This window comes from Martes martes, assembly GCF_963455335.1.
Source record: "Martes martes genome assembly, chromosome: 16".
Taxonomy (NCBI): Eukaryota; Metazoa; Chordata; class Mammalia; order Carnivora; family Mustelidae; genus Martes; species Martes martes.
The window spans coordinates 25,859,649-25,873,110 of record NC_137904.1 but is presented as its reverse complement, the minus strand read 5'-3'; the positions used below and the strand labels follow the sequence as shown (position 1 = coordinate 25,873,110).

Genomic DNA, 13,462 nt, shown 5'->3' with positions numbered 1-13,462 from the left:
GAGCCAGCCAGGCGTCCAGGCTTAGGGCTATTCTGAGGTGGGTCGCCTGAGGGACCTGTCTGTACTCAGCCCAGAGGTCACCACGGCCCCTCTACCTCACTCAGCTTCCACTGCTCACGTCAGTTGCCTGAAAGCAGCTTCTGAAGGGAGGTGGTTGGGGGCTGTGGGTGAAATAGGTGGTGGGGATGAAGATTATGCTTATCGTGATAAGCACTGAGTGCTATATGGAATCGTTGATTCACTGTGTTGTACACCTGGAATATAACGGTGTATGTTTCTTATATTGGAATTTAGAAAGAAGGGGGGTAGGAAGGGGAGGAGGGGGGAGGGGGGGAGAGGAAGAGAAGGCGGAAAAAAGAAGCTAAACCACATGATCTCTTGTGGCCTCTTTTGGGTGTCAGCGAGAAAGAAATATTCCTCTGTTCAGAATCCTTCTAGCTGGACTAAGAATTAAATTTACACAAGACAAATGAACAGGAGAAAGTCGAATTTACTTTCCTGTGTCTGGGCAATCCACACAGACATGAAGTTCCAAAGACAGGCAACACAATGAACAGGTGTCATTTTCATGGGTTCGTCTTCCATGAGAAGGGCCGGGGTCTGGGGATGCAAAGAGGAGGAAGGCCATGTGCCTGAACGTGAGAAGAGACGCTTGGGACACAGAAATCGCCCTGTTACGCACACCAGTTTCTTAGGTAAAAAGCAGTCTCTTTAATAGCTCTCTTCCTGGTACAGGCTCTCCTTTCCGATATAAATTTAGACGGTTGAGGGGGAGGTAAAGAGCTTTTCCTGAATCTGCTGGGTTTGGGTTGCTTTTAACTCAAAATAATCTTCATGCCAAGGTGGCCCATCTCGGGGTGACCTGCTCTGGGCCCCGACACAGGTCTACGATTTTATGACTCTTGTAGGAGAAATATAAAAGAAAACATTAACCTTGGGAGTTTATAACACAAGTGGGAGAGACCCAAGGGGAGCAGAATTTGTCATCCCAAAATATGCCTCTTTGGCATAAGGATTAATTTAGGCTGCTTATTTTTAAGAAATAGCAGACACAGGAGATGGTCTGAAAACTAACTAGAAATTGCCCTTTTGTAAAAGAAGCATACATTTATAAGGGAAATCTCCATTTGTTTTGGGGTTATTTGTTGTTTTGTTTTGTTTTTTGACTAGGGACAATATATTTTACTGATGATACATAATAAAGTAGGGCTCCCCAAGCCCCTCCCCTTCTTCTAGGGGTCTGGGATGGAAACTGTATAGAGGTCAGGAGCTTCTCAGTGTGTCAGGGGATGAGTTGGGGCAAGGACTCCCCAGCGGCTGAGGGTCTCTCTTCCTCTTGCTCTTCCTGGCTCTGGTGGTCCAAGGGGCTCTTACTCCTTGGAGGCCATGTGGACCATAAGGTCCACTACCTGATTGCTGTAGCCAAATTCTTTCTCATACCATGAAACGAGCTTGACACAGTGGTCACTGAGGGCAGTGCCAGCCTCAGCATTGAAGGTGGAAGGGTGAGTGTCACTGTTTAAGTCACAGGAGACAACCTGTTCTCACTGTAGCTTAGAATGCCCTTGAGGGGGCCCTCTGATTCTGGCTTCACCCTCATATTTGGCAGCTTTCTCCAGGCAACAGGTCAGATCCATGATTGACACATTGTGGCTGGGGACATGGAAGTCCATGCCAGTGAACTTTCCATTTAGCTCACTGGGATAGGTAAGGGATGACATTATCTACAGCTTTGGTGGCACCATTAGAAGCAGGAATGATATTCTTGCAGATCGTTGGACATCATGCCACAGCTTCCCATAGGAGCCATCCATGGTCTTCTGTGTGGCAGTGATGGCAAGGAATGTGGTCAAGGACTGTTGTCAGGGATGACCTTGGCCAGAGGGTCCAAGCAGTTGGCGGTACAGGAGGCATTGCTGACAATCTTGAGGGCGTGGTCATACTTCTCATGACTCATGCCCATCAGAGACAAGGGACGTCAGCAGATGAGGCAGAAATGATGAACCTTTTGGCCCCATCCTTCAGGTGAGCCCCAGACTTCTCCATGGTGGTGAAGACCCCAGTGGACTCCACAACATACTCAGCACCAGCATCGCCCCATTTGATGTTGACAGGCTCTGGCTCCTGGAAGATGGAGATGGACTTTCTGTTGGTAAGTGTCCTGTTCTCAGCCTTGACTATGCCATTGAATTTGCCATGGGTGGAATTATACTGGAACATGTAGATTATGTAGTTGTGGTCAATGAAGGGGTCATTTATGGTGACAATATCCACTTTGTCAGAGTTGGGTGCCTGGGTGGCTCGGTTAAGTGTCCAACTCTTGATCTCAGCTCAGGGTCGTGAGTGTAAGCCCCACATTGGGCTCCATGCCCAACTTAAAAAACAAACAAACAAAACAACAACAACAAAAAACTAGGGGTACCTAGATGGCTCAGATGGTTGGGTGTCTGCCTTCAGCTCAGATCATGATTTCCAGGTCCTGGGATAGAGCCCCACATCAGGCTCCCTCCTGGCTCAGCGGGGAGGCTGCTCTCCCTCTCCCTCTGTCTCTCTTCCTGCTGGTGTGCTTTCTGTCTCTCTCAAGTGAATAAATAAAATATTCTAAAAATTAAAAAAATATATCCATTTTGCAAGAGTCAAAAGAACCCCCGGTGACAAAGCACCCAATATGACCAAATCTGTTTACTCCAACCTTTACCATCATGTATCTGGGATATGGCTGTCACTGCTGTCAGTCAAATGGGGAGGAACAGAGAGCCAGGAAATCTCCATTTATAAGGGTGTCCTCTCTGTCCCAGGAAGAGAAGAGGATTCTAAATCTATAAAAAATTCTTTTTTTTTAAGATTTTTATTTATTTATTTGACAGACAGAGATCACAAGTAGGCAGAGAGAGAGAGGAGGAGGAAGCAGGCTCCCTGCTGAGCAGAGAGCCCAATGCGGGGCTCGATCCCAGAACCCTGAGATCATGACCTGAGCTGAAGGCAGAGGCTTTAACCCACTGAGCCACCCCGGCGCTCCTAAATCTATAAAAAAAATCTTATCAAAAATTCTTATCACCAGCTTAAATTTGCATAATATACCCTTTTTTACTGTGCTTTTATAGGTAACCTCCCATAAGTGGTCTGGCTTCTGCCTCCTCCAACACATTTCTTCTGTATTTTTTTCTAAGATTTTATTATTTATTTGAGAGAGAGAGAGCATGGGGGAAGGGGTGGGTAGAGGGACGAGCAGACTCCCTGCTGAGTAGGGAGCCTGATGCCCAGGATCCTGAGACCACGACCTGAGCAGAAGTCAGACCCTTAACCAGTTGAGCCACCCAGGCACTCCTCATTTCTTTGGTCTTTAGCTGGAGATGATATTTAAGGGGGGGGCTTGGGCCATTTCTGGGAGTTACTCAGCTTTCCTAGGTGTCTCTTACATGTACAGGAGGTATACATGTTGTTAAACTTGTGTTTTTCTCCTATTAATCTTTTTATTACATAGGGGTCTCAAGCAAGAATCTAGAAGGGTAGAGGAAAAATTATTTTTCCTCCCTTATAAGACCAAAACAAACAAATGGCGTGAATGCACCCAATTAACCACCCACTACTCAGTTGAGGGAAGACAGGATGGTACTAAGGCTGTGTCTTTACGAGCCACCTCTCTCTCTTCATTCTGGCAACTCCTGCCGTCCCAGTGCTCCTTGAAGTCTCCCTGGACTGATCTGGGATAAACACTCCATGTTCTTTTTTTTTTTTTTTAAGATTTTATTTATTCACTTGACAGAGAGAGATCACAAGTAGGCAGAGAGGCAGGCAGGGGATGGGGGGGAGCAGGCTCCCCGCTGAGCAGAGAGCCCGACTCGGGGCTTGATCCCAGGACCCTGAGATCATGGCCCGAGCCGAAGGCAGAGGCTTTAACCCACTGAGCCACTCAGGCACCCCAACACTCCGTGTTCTTACTTGCAAGCAATCGAAACTGATTACCCCACGTAGAAAGGGGACTTGTTAAAATGACAGGAGGTGCCCATAGAATCAGCAGGAAACAAAAGACCCAGATTAGGAAATGGGCAGGTACCACAGGGGCTCCAGGGGCTGGGTGCAATGACCCTGAAATGATCGTGACCCTCCCTTCAACTTTACCTTTCCTACCATATTCAAAGTTTTGAGTAGGAACTCACCCTGTCTGTCTCCAGGGTGGGAGGTGAGGCATGGGCAGTACCCTTCCTTCTGGTACATCTGCATACAGGGGGTTTCCCCAGCAAAGGTAAGAGGGATGTCGAAATTCGAGCATCCTACATACAGCCTCTCCCGATTTGCCAAGCTGTAGCAAGGGCTTCCAAATTAAAGACTAAACCCAACATTAGAGAGGAGAAGCCAGCTGGTCAGAAATGGTGCTGAGGGATGGGACACCTGGATGGCTCAGCTGGTTAAGCATCTGCCTTTGGGTCAGGTCATGATCTAGGGGTCCTGGGATTGAGCCCCACTTCGGGCTCCTTGCTTCCTCTCACTCTTGCTCTCTCTCTCTCAAATAAAATCTCTAAAAAAAAAAAAAGAAAAGAAAAGAAATGGTGCTGAGGGTAATAAGGAAGAAAGAGGCTTCCTACTGGCCAGTGGGTGCAAGTTTACACTCTGCCCAGGCAGAGTGAACATTCATTAAGCACCTACTACATACCAGACACTGATTAGGCACCTTACATGCCTATCTCCTTTGTTCTTCTCACCAACCCTGAAAAGTCTGTATGATTATGTTTGTTAAGGAAGAAAATAGAGGGGTAAGGCCACCTACCTGAGGTCTCACAACCTGTATCCTTCTGGCTGGACTAGGAATCATTTGACACAAGACAGATTAACAGGGCAAAAAATAAAATTTCATTTTATATTTAGGGGGAGTCCACAAAGGCATGTAAATTCCAAAGACAGTCAAGCAATTTGAGGTATACACCTCTTTCTGAACTGAGGAGGAGGGGGTAGGAGTCTAGGACTTTACAGGGAAAGAATGAAATTCTTTCATACATATTTGGTAAACAAATGTTTGGGCCATTCAGAAACAGTGGGACATGGAGGACTTTGATCAAACAGGCCTTGCCAGGCTCCTCCCTGTCTACCATACCCAGTTCATATCATAATGTAGCTATCTATGTTGATAGCTCTCTTCTTGGTAGATCCTTTATCTAAATTCATTTTAGGCAGTTGAGGAAAAGTAAAGAGATTTCCTGAATCTGCTGGGCCCGGAAGTCAAGCCCAGTACCTGGTGACAGAACGTGGGGAGGACCCCAGATTTTCCTCTAGACTAAACCAAATCCCAGCGATTGGAGGAGGAGGCTGGGCAAAGCCGGAGACATCAGGACCCTCTCAGATTCCCTGAGCACAGTCAGCTCTCAGAAGGCAGCAGACAGACTGGAACCTTGCTCAGCTCTTGAGGCAGTTGGGTTGACAATTCCCCAGGACAACCATGGCCTGGAAGAGGCTTGTGTCACTAGCCAGCATTTGTCCAAACCCTAATGGGGTTTGGGGAATACCCAAACCTATCTTAGGATGCTTGCCCTGAATCCCCAGGATCACAGGAAACTAGCAGAGAAGCCCTGGTCGGATCCAGGAGCCCCCGATTGCCTTCAGTGCCCAGGCAACCCACCTCAGCAGTGGCCTCTCCATCCCCATCCTCCATCCGTCTCATTCACTCTTCTACCTGCTTAAATCTGCTTGACGCCTGCCTTGCTTGCTCCAGCAAGTTGACTTCTCAAGGTCACGGTGACCTCCATGACGCCAAATGCAGTGAATGTCCATGTCTCCTTTTAACACTCTCCCCAGGATGGTTCACAGCAGACTAGACCACTCTCTCTCTTCTTGGCTTCCAGACCACCATTTATGTATAACTGAACTTGTCCAGAATGGAATTCCCAAGGGTCCCTTCTCCCAAAACACCTGTCCTCCTTCCTCCAGGCTTCTCCATCTCTGCAGCTGGCACCACTGTCCACCACACTGCTCAAGCCCCAAACCAAGGAAGCATCACCGTTTCCTCACTGCTCGCATCCATCCTGTTAGCAAATTGTATTGATTCTATCTCAGATTCATTTCAGATCTCTTCACTTCTCCCCATCTTGATGGCCACCCACACTCATGCAGGCCATCGTCATCTCTCTACTAAACCCATACAAAGTATTTCTAACTAATCTTCCTATTGGCACACACTCCAATCTATTCTTGACTTCACAGCCACAGTGATGGAAATGTTCTGTAACTTAACCTGGGCATATAGACGTAAAACTCCGAGGTGTGTTCAGATTTGTACGCTTTACTGGGGGATAAACCTCAACAACAAAAACAAAAAAAATGAACAAGACATCAATTCTCCAGTTAAAACCCTTCAGTGGGTTTTAATTTTAATTGGAATAAAATCAATCCTGAGGGACTTGGCTCCAGCTTTTCCCACCAACCTTATCTCCTACTGTACATCTCCCTTGCTTGCTAGAACCCAGCTGCCTTGGCTTTCATTAATTTTCTTTAACAAGCTAAAGCTTTCCTGCCTGCCTCAGGACCTTTGCTCAGGCTGTTCCCTCAGCCCAGAATCCTTCACCATGCTTAGCACCTTTCTTCCCTCACATCACCTATCCAGGCTTACCCAGATCACCACGTCTAAAGTGTATCAGCCCATTTATTCTTCCTGCTCCTACAGTATTGTATTTTTAAAATGTTACTATTTTTATAACACTACAATGTTTTTCCATACTTGGGACTAGCGTCTACATTTGACAGACCCTCATTACACCCATCCTATTATGCTAAGTGCTATATAGATAACCAATAATGAGGCTTCTACTCAAAGAACAACAACAACAACAACAACAACAAAATCCCTCTTTTTTTGTTGTTCTTTTAAATCTGTAGAGGTGCTATTAAAAAAAAAAAAATCATCAGTTCATTCTAGGGCAGCAGCCTCCACCGTGGCACTGAAGATGGCAGAGACAAGAGATCGTGAGTACACGGTGTGATGGGGTGAATGGTGTCCTCCAGAAAGATAATAGGTAAGTTCGAATGGGAGAAGCAGGCCTCAGAAAAATTTTAAAGCCATAAACAACAAGCATAACACTCATAGCACAAGAGAAAATGCCTTTCTTTCCTTATTTATTATTATTATTTTTTACAAATTAAGTCAGAGGCTAAAAACACAGGACTCAGAGACCAGGTGTGTAGCACCAAGACTCCTATTGTTAACGGGTATCTATCAGATACCTTGTTTTCCGACTCGGTCCTCTAACCCCTCTGATTATTTTTGACAAGTGCAATCATTCCAACAGCAGAGCCATTCAGAACATTTCATTTATACAAAAGCTCTCCCAAGAGGATCTCTGCTTAACTGCTCCAAGGATCTCTCTGCTGGTGATGGCTCTTCTGTGGTTGGAGAAGGACAGTCTGACTGCCTCCAGGCTAACCCGTTCCAGCAGCCAGTCCTCCAGAGAGCCCAGCGCATCCAAGATCCAGGAGTATCCGCTGAAGTCTGGGTGAGTCTGGGACAGAATTGTCACAAGTGTAAGACAGAGAAGTGAAGGCTTCCCAAAGTAAGCAATTTATGGTCTAACCCAGCACCCATGCCTTTCATGGATTGGTGCACGTGTGGAGCTACACGGCCCACCCAGAGGTACAATGGTAAGAACATGATGAAAGAAATTAGGCCCTTGTACCTATCAACTGTCTGAGGAAGACCAGGAAGGGGAAATTCAGAGTTGGTGGGAAAGATCGCCCTTATCTGTGGAATACGGTGTAACTCGGGTCACTTAAATTTTGTGCCTCAATTTTTCCCAACAGAAGCAGAGTTAACATCTAACACGTTTAGAAGATGGAAAATATAATTTTAGAGTAGACGTGCACACTCTATACCTCACATTAGTGAGCATTTTGTTTTAACATTTCTCAATTTGCCACATTACATCCTTGTACCAACATGACCTCCAGCCACACTGGGAAAATTCACTCTTCCTCGGATACACCACTGTCGTTTCCAGTCTCCACACCACTGTTGATCTGTTACCCCCACCTCCCATGCCCGCACCCAACACCACCTTCCAAATCCTATCCACCCTTGAAGGCTCTTTCCCAGGCGCCCCCTCTGGCTTATCTGTGTTCCCCACAATCTCCCACTGAGGACCAGAGTTCTTTGCATTCTCAGAACCTGTATCACACGCTGTCTTAGGTCATTAACAACCTCATCTAAAGTTACAGAGGCGGCTGGAATGGTCGGAAGAATGGTGCCCTGAGAATCACCCACCCAGGGCTCTAATCCTAGCTCTGTGCAGGTATGAGAGGTCATGTAAGCAAGTAATAATCTCACACTGGACCTCAGTTTCTCTTTCGTAAAAGGAAAGCCTCGAAGCATGATTTGAAAAGTTCCTCGTGGTTCTAATCATTTTGGAGTATTTCCCCAATGCCCCCATCCCACAGGACTGTGAGCCCCTTTAGGACAGAGACCGCATCGTTTTCATCTGAGCTCCCCCGGCACACCTGGCTTGCACTGAGACACCCGATACTTTTATCCAGCCAGCATCTTGTTTTATCCTCACAGCGCCACGAGGGGCTGACCCAAGGCACAGCTCTGACCCTTGGGAGGCTTACAGAAGCAGAGTGGCCTGCCAGACCCATGCAGTAAAGGACTGGTCAAAGACAGACTAATGCTTAGAGGACGAAGTGAAGTCCAAGTACTTCCACAGAGAGCCCTTCCAGAAAATGCAGGCTCTCCAGCAGTGGTTCTCAACTGGGGGCAAGGTCTCTGGACATTATCGGTTGGGAGGGAGGTGGCTATGGGCACCCACGAAATAGAGACCAGAGATGCTGCCTTGCGTCCCCCGATCTTAGGACAGCCCCCCAACAAAGAATTACGGAGCCCCAAAATGTCAATAGCGCTGTGGTTGAGAAACCCTGCTCTAGATCACATGCCTTCTTTCCTTTCTCGGGTTTTTCCTTCATCCCATTTTCCCCTTCTTCTCACGGGATAAGCAACAGATTCCAAATGATAGTACTGGCGTACGGTGGGGGTGGGGGGGTTGGTACAATCACACATGAACACTCAGCCTTGCTTTGTTGTCACGAAGGAAAGCCAAGATCAAGCCTTAGCACATCTGTTGTAAAATCTCTTCCCCATAGCTTCTTTTGAAGGGGAAGACTTTTCTGAGTTTGTTCTCAGCAATTGTATGCTACAGAGTGAGGCTGGGTGGGCGGGGAAAGGAATGAAAGCCTACGAGTTTTAGGTACATTCTACGTACAGGACACCCTTTAGTGAAAACCTGATCTACGTCACTCTTCGATGATTAGACAGGCTAGGTGGTGGGTCCCCTCTCTATAAGAGGGCATTTAAGAATCAATTTATAGATTGCCTGTCAGCAGATATAAGAGAGACATTAGGAGCTCAGGTGTTCGGAGTTGCTGCCAACAGAAAGCAAGCCAAGCGGGAAAAGATAGCAACCACACCAGACCTGGTTTATAGAAGCTGTGGGCGCACAACTTTTCTGGAACTCGATGTGTGAAGAAGCGCTCGTGTAGTCAAAAAAACACACCCAGGGCCTCGAACATGATAACCGGTCTCAGCCATTCTAAGTTTCCACAAAGAGAACCCCAACTCACCTGCTTTAGGATTTTCCCCATGTAACTAAAATAGGCCTCTTTCTTCTTAGTCTTCTGCCTCAAGACTGAGTTGGCCCACTCGTACTTCTCTTTGGTTGGGATATAAAGCATTGTTCTCTTCTTAGGGAATCTCAGGCCATGTAAGCAAGGGTAGTACATGGGGAAGGCTAATTCCTTGCACTTCTAGGTTATAGCACTGGCTGCAGGCAAGTGAACAACCACCCCCATGCCCAGAAGAGGTTTTATAGGGAGAGCTGGAAGGCACTCTTTCCTAATAAAATCAGTGATTAGTGAGTGCACCTGCCAGAGATAAATACTCTCAGAATACTTAAGAAATAATAGGTGTAGAGTCTAGAGCAGGCTTATGGTACATTCTGGAAAGGGGCTTGAGGTGGGAAACTCAAAATGTTAAGCTTTCCTCTGCTCGAGCCCATGCAATAGAGAGGATGACCACTTTGATGTAATGGTCACTGATTTACCCGGCAACACTGATATCCGAAGTTATTCCTTTTACGTTGGAGTAACTCCAGGTGTTCTTATTAGAGTGGTTCTTAGCTACAAAAATTGCCATTCGAAAGGACTGGGAGCGGAATCCAGGAAGTCGAATTTTTTGCTAAAGCAGCACTGGGGAATCTATGGACCAGCCAGATTTAGGACTCACTGGTCTATAAAACCTTCCTGAAGCAACTGCACGGGACCAGGGTTGGGGGCATGGAAGGAGCAGCTCTGCACGGATTTGCTCTGGGTATCTGCATTTGCACCGGGAGGACCCCCTGGGGTATGCCACAGCAATTGGGAATTCGGGTGACGAAGCAGAAATAGGGACCCCCGGACGCAAGAGTGAAGATTGAGACACCATAGACGGAGAGGTCATGAACTCCTTGCAGTTAGCATTATCAGCTCAGCTCCAAGGAAGCAACCATCCTGACACCGACCAACAGATAAGAGGATGCCAGACAGCCAGAGTCCCCCCCCCCATCCTTGTAGTTACACAGGTGTGCTCTGCACAGCTGCTGTGTGTCTTCATTCATTGATGGAGCACTTGGGACACAGCCGATCCGTAGTGCGGGCTCAATTCCCCTGAATAGTTCTTGCCAACAATGACAGAACTCCACCGAACACTTCTGTGAAAGGAAAAAGCGGTTCCCTATCACCCACCTGGCTGTCCAAGCATGTCCCACCCGCCCCCCGCAACTCTACTCTCTTTTACTGGCTTCATCTCTCATGATCTCTCTAGTTAAAAAGGCAATGTATGCACAAGAGTGTATATTATATGATAAAATGAACTAGAAGTTTTGTTTTAGGTTTAAAGATTTTATTTATTTATTTGAGAGAGAGAAACCACAAGCAGAGGTAGGGAGCAGAGGCAGAGCAAGAAGCAGACTCCCCGCTGAGCAGGGAGCCTGATGTGGGACTCGATCCCAGGACTCTGGGATCATGACCTGAGCAGAAGGCAGACGCTTAACTGACTGAGTCACCCACCTAGGCATCCCTGAACTGGAAGTTGTAATGCAACAAAGTAAACATAAACTGGCAGAAATCATTATCTCAGTGGGATGGCACTCTTCACTGGTCACTCAGGGCCAGTGGGGAACCAAACCAGCACTATGACATCCAGAAGATGCTGGAGAGCACAGGTGAAGGGTGAGAACAGAGGTGATGTTGCCGTGGGGGTATAGCATGGAAGTCTTGAGCAGATGGCGTTCACTCATGCAAAAATAGCAAATTTTGAGTGCCTGGGTGGCTCAGTTTGTTGTCTGCCTTTGGCGCAGGTCATGATCCCAAGGTCCTGGGATGGAGCCCTGGATCAGGCTCCTTGTTTAGTGGAGAGGCTGCTTCTCCCTCCGCCCCTCCCCCACGCTCGTGCGCGCTCGCTCGCTCTCTCTCTCGTTCTCTCTCTCTCAAATAAGTAAATGAAACTTTTAAAGAAATAGCAAAGTTTGATCTCCTACTAAGGGCAAGTCTCATGGCTATGCATAGAAATGGTGATAAATTACTGAGAGGAATCCCAAAACTGACATAGGAGAACGTTACAGGGTGATCAGGAGACTCACCAGCATCTATTAGAAATCTCAGTCAGCTAAAAAAGACACGCAATGAATCACCTGTTAATAAGTTCCCTATCCTGATGATAAAAGAAGCAGTTACACTAACAGCAATGCTAACTTTTATTTATCAAAAGCTCAGTACTTGCCTTGAATTATACAAAGCACTACATAGACATTTTGTTTCATGGTTTTAATACACAGAGACTAAAACTATCAACTCTTTAAAAGAGATGAGGAGGGTGCCTGGGTGGCTCAGTTGGTTAAGCATCTGCCTTTAACTCAGGCCATGATCCCATGGTCCTGGGATTGAGCCCCGCCTTGGGCTCCCCCATCCCAACCCTGCTCATGCTTGCCCTCTCTCTCAAATAAATAAATAAATAAATTCTTTTTTAAAAAAAGAGAGAGATGAGAAAACTGGGGCTTATAGAGATAAATGAATGTGTTCAAAGTCACATTGGTAGTAAGTTGCAAGGCTAGGAACTGAACCCCAATGTGTCTGACTCCAAAATTCCCATCAGTATTTCTGGAAGTTAGGCCTCCTGCCTACCTGCAGTGGAGTCTCCTGAGCTGCTTATAAAAATGAAGATTCCCCAAGCCCCATCCTATGCTTTAGTACAGGTATCTAAATCTTGGGTACCACTGTACCACCATTGTCTCCTGAGCCTGAGGAAAATGCTGTTCTGGTTAGAGCACTACTCAGTTAGAGAAGAGGTAATTAAAGAGTTAGAAAGGGTGAGGACACTAGGAGAAAGTGACTGTGATGTGGCTGAGCACAGACATAGACCTTAGACATTGAGAAAGCAGACTTTGCAGAGATTAACAATAATAGTGTTGGAATTCTATGGATAGAAACTCTGAAAGGGAAGTCAAAAAGAAAGAAAATCAAAGAAAAGAAAAAGCGAAGGCTCTTCCTTAACTGGCCATGACCTTGGCCTCCTGCCTTGATTATAATTCACTCCAACCTGGTCCTATCTTGGTGGGATATCAGCTCCAAAGGACAAACCAGGCTCATAAATAGGGATAATGAGTAACAAGAGCAGAAAATGGGACAATTGGAATTCATGGCATGGAGTGAGTCTGGGCAGTGACTTGAGGAGTCAGCCTGAGTTAAAGGGTGTTGGAGCCTGCTTTTATGTGGAGATGTCTACATGGCATGGGGCAGGCCTACTGAATCAACTGGCCCAGGTAGGTCCACGCATTGCAGCTTATTGTAGAGGGGATCTGGACATTGGGTGGGATATTAGATCACATGGCCTCTGAGGTCTCCTAGGCCATGTGGATTCTGCTTTCCCCCTAAATCATGTCTTTGGGGGGTCGGGTTGTCAGAATTTGAATAGAAGCACTGCTCATACTATTTCTACCTCTGGATAGTTCTGGAGAATTAATCCAGTTGAATGGGAAAAGAGTCGCATGGTGCATTTTAACATCATCATATTTTGTGACCTTAATTCTAGGAGATGACTACTGCTACAGCTCACCATTTGAGAAACTCCAGGTGAATGGCAGGAGGAGAGGGGATCTGGGGGGCAGATTAGAAGATGTCACCTGGGGAATGATGTCGCACTCTTCCTGGAGTGTCAGCTCTGTAGATACTAACTGAATACTAATGGTGGATGATACTGGTACTGACCACTGGCTACTTTGTCAGGTGGAGGAAAAAAAGGAAATCTGAATTTTTCCCAGCCCTAGCAATATCTTATTTAACCTCTCTGCCAAGCTTGCTTTTATTTATTTATTTATTTATTTATTTATTTATTTAAACAGGTTTTTTTTTAAATTTTATTCATTTATTTGTCAGAGAGAGAGAGAGAGAGAGGGAG

The 13,462-nt window shown here is 46.4% G+C and overlaps 1 pseudogene across 1 annotated transcript; it reads right to left on the bottom strand.

The window, feature by feature from the left end:
- Nucleotides 1–1,370: 1,370 nt before the first annotated feature.
- Nucleotides 1,371–2,701, bottom strand: LOC308357323 (glyceraldehyde-3-phosphate dehydrogenase-like; annotated as a pseudogene). The gene is made up of 2 exons: nucleotides 2,647–2,701; nucleotides 1,371–2,300 (listed from the first exon to the last, which is right to left on the bottom strand). The product of its transcript is annotated as a glyceraldehyde-3-phosphate dehydrogenase-like (transcript).
- Nucleotides 2,702–13,462: the final 10,761 nt, after the last annotated feature.